Raw genomic sequence first — 4026 nt, forward strand, 5'->3', positions numbered from 1 at the left:
AACCCTTTGTGTCTCTCTGGCAAGATGTTCTGCTCCTGAATCAGCTGGGTGGGTCTTGCCTCTAGCCTCTTTGCAGGGAGTTCTGCTGAAGGGTTCCATGCTGGGCCTGCGCTCTGGGTCTGTTCAGGATCCTGCGGCCCCTAGTCATCTCACTCACTCCCCTGCCTGCACTCTGGGTCTGTTCAGGATCCCGCAGCCCCTAGTCGTCTCACTCACTCACCAGGCCTGCGCTCTGGGTCTGTTCAGGATCCCGCGGCCCTGGGTCATCTCACTCACTCGCCGGGCCTACACTCTGGGTCTGTTCAGGATCTCGCAGCCTGGGTCATCTCACTCACTCTCCAGGCCTGTGCTCTGGGTATGTTCAGGATCCAGAAGGCCCTGGGTCATCTCACTCACTTGCAGGGCCTGCGCTCTGGGATAGATCATGTTATACATTGTGTAATGACTAAAAAAGCACGTTAGCGTAATCTACTTTGAACTTTGTAAGAAGAAAAGCTTCTGTTTGGAAAGCTCTCTCATTTCTCTATCTGTTTCTCAAATCCTCTGTGTTGTGCACACACATGCAAGTGCATGCACAGGTATGTGTAATAATACATTGTACAAAACCAAATTACTTTAAAAATAAAAGGAAATGGAGACCTGAGTTTCAAAAAAAAAAAAGAAAGGATAACGGCTCTCTTCTGTCCTTCCTCCTCCCTGTGGGTTTCTGTCTGTCTTAGTCACTTTCTTCAGCACTGAGACACAATACTCAATATCTACAGCTTAAAGGAGAGCTTTATTTATTTTTTTGCACTTCTGAGTGTTTTTAATATCATTCAACACATGACTCTAACATCAAAAATATGGGTATATTCAAATTACACATCATCATATCCAATTTCTTCATTCTTGAGACAACATCAAAGAAAATTTCCAAGTGAAAAAGTGCACTGCTTTTAATTAAGCCCCAATACCTTTCTCAGGTAAAGAGCAATCTGGCTGCATGGCAGTCGTGTCTCCCCCAGTTCAGGAGTGGCTTGTGTAAAAACTTCTTAAATGTCACTTCAGTAAGACTACACCAAAAGAAAAGGTTTAAGCCCTAAGTGAGCTCAACTGTCACGGAGACTTCAGTTTCGGCAATATGGCAGACTCAAGTATCTTCAGGTTCATAGTCCCAAGCATTCTCTATCCTGGCTTTTTCAGCCTCTATGAAGATGGCCCCCAACATCAGGTTGGGGGCCACAAATGGGCCCGTTGGCCCAGTGCCTGATTCCCTCTTCTGTTCCCGAAGCTTTCTCAGGTGCTGCAGTCTCAAGCACTCCACTTGTAACAACACTTCTCTGACCAGTTCGAATTACAGCACATTTTCCTGCTGTAAACTTGGGTAGGTGGTTGTATAAACAGCTTTATAAACGTGCGCACTGCTCTGGAACACACGGCCCAGCTGTCTCTTTGTTGTTTTTCCGGAAGACACCTATCTGGGTGCAGAATTCCACATGCTCAGCACCGACAGGCGACAGGCGGCTGACCTACTCCAGTGAACCCCCAGAGTAACTGTAACGATTTGCCACTCCGAAAGCCCAGGTCTGAAATTCCGTTCTGTTCCACTCAAATTTATGGTCTGCATCTCTAAGGGGCACTGTGAGAAACCGGGTTGAATTCAGAATTCGTTGTGCTGATCACAGCCATGGCTGGAGACAGGTACCCAAATAACACCAGGAAATCTGGCCAGATGGTCTGAATCCAAATGTTCTATTACCTCAATGCACGTTATCAAGTCAAATCCAAGCAAATGAGAGTCTCTCCTCAACAGAGCCACGATACAAAGTAACAGTCAAATCCAGACTCTGGAGTTTTATGAACTCCCCAAAACAGGGACACAAGTGATGTCCATTGGATTGTAATTTTTCTTCATTAATGTCTGCTCCAACAAGCTGTTGGATACATGAGTAGATTTTTAGCAGCCTTAGTATCACTACATCCCAGGTCTGCAACCTTTTGGGTTTGTGTCGATCCACTATATCTCTCACAAACTGCTATCATTGTTTGTACAATGGAGGTTTAAACTTGATTAGCTTTCCGGAGTGATCTTCTTTAAAATTATTATCAGCCACACTATTGCACTGCACGTTCATTTTTTTCCATTTTCATTTTATTTCCAAGCTTCCTTGACACAAAGAACTAATCGCTATCCCTCAAGATGTGTATCAGAAAAATCAGGAACCACTCAGTTTGGCTCGCAAGCACCCCAGTCTTCAATCAACCAACACGGAGTCATCAGATTGCGCTTCGCAACTCCTTCAGTCCCTCTGGAAGCTTTGCCGAGCACGGTGCCCTGGCTTCCTGTCCCCAGTCCCCACCGCTGAGGGGAGGCACCGGCGGGCTAAGTGAAGCGAGTGCGGTTCCGCCATCAGCCCAGCCTCCTGCCGTCTCCGCGGCGGCGGCCGTTTTGGGGCTACTCATGACAGGTTTATTTTGCCTAACACTTTGTACAGGTTTTTTTTTTTTTAATATTTATTTATTTTTATTTATTACATTTATTTATTGTGTGTGTGTGTGGCCAGCCCAGCCCACCAGGGAGCGGGGCCGGCTGGCACGTGGTGCTGGAGGACGAACCGAGGTCCCTGTGCTTTGCCAAGCCTGTTTCAAGTAGGTGCTCTAGACCACTGAGCCATCCCTCCAGCCCTTTGTACAGGTTTTAATCCATAGCCTACACCAAGGCAGGCCAGCATGGGGACAGAAAAGAATAACAGAACAGAGATAACAAAGAAAATGAGCAGTAGAACTTACAGATAAACCAGTACAAGTTATACAATTGAAAGAAACGATTAATTTTAAGTTGAATTGAACTTCAGGAAACTGGGATTATACCAAAAGGTACAACTTTTACATTCTAGGAATCCTAGAAGCCAAGGAAAAAGTATGTCTCAGAAAATATACTTAATGTTATGCTTGCTGAGAATGCCCCAAATTTTGTGGCAGACACAAAATTTAAGAAGTTGAGAATACCTCAAACTAAGAAGACATGACAACCCTCAAGAGCACACACTATCAACACACTGTCAACAGAGAAGCAACACAAAAGCAAAGACTGACAGAATTAAAAGGAGCAACAGGGGAATTCATGACTACAGTTGTGGACATGAACTTCTTATGTCACTTACAAAACTATTAGACATAAAAACCATTAAATATATAGAAGAAATTCACACCATGAAGATTTAAATGACATTTATACCAACCTCCCACGATGAATGTGATTATTACATACTGTAAACATACATTGATAAAATCAATTTTCTGACATTTGTAGAACGTTGTGCCCATCAAAGGCAGAATGCACATTTGTTAGGGTACATGGAACATTCACCAAGACAGACCCTATCTTTTTTTTTCATTTTTTTTCCATAATTTTATTGATAAATAGCAATGAGACAGTTTCAAATCAAATTGCTAGGACAGTTTCAATAATTAACACATTGCATATATTCTTCCTAGTGGTTAATTGCTATACAAGATGCGGACATGATATCCTATTTACAGACACCATTAGAACAAATCACCCTATTCATTAAGACAATGTAACTATATATCTATCCTAACCACTTTGAATACACAGATACAAAATGGACATTCATCTGTATAAACTTTTTTTGTTAAGTTCTGTTATTTGAATATTATAGGTGTGTTAACTCAGCAAAATAATCTAAAAGAGTTAAGTAGTCCATAATAGTATTGGGTCTTCTGCTTGACTGGCAATGTCAGAAATTGCTAACCTGAGTCCCCTACAGCTCAACATAATAGCATGGCTTTACTTCATTTTTTCCCATAATTTTATTGATAAACAAATAGCAATGAGACAGTTTCAAATCAAATTGCTAGGACAGTTTCAATAACTAACACACTGCTTACATTCTTCTTAGTGGTTAATTGCTGTACAAGATGCAGACTTGAGATCCTATTTACAAACACCATTAGAACAAATCATTCTATTCATTAACAGAATGTAACTATATATCTATCCTAACCACTTTGAATACACAGATA

The 4026-nt window shown here is 42.1% G+C and overlaps 1 pseudogene; it reads right to left on the bottom strand.

Annotated features, from left to right (window-relative positions):
- Positions 1 to 1129: 1129 nt before the first annotated feature.
- LOC101565223 lies at positions 1130 to 2114 on the bottom strand (annotated as a pseudogene).
- Positions 2115 to 4026: the final 1912 nt, after the last annotated feature.

Source organism: Octodon degus, unplaced genomic scaffold (assembly GCF_000260255.1).
Source record: "Octodon degus isolate 3935 unplaced genomic scaffold, OctDeg1.0 scaffold00317, whole genome shotgun sequence".
NCBI lineage: Eukaryota > Metazoa > Chordata > Mammalia > Rodentia > Octodontidae > Octodon > Octodon degus.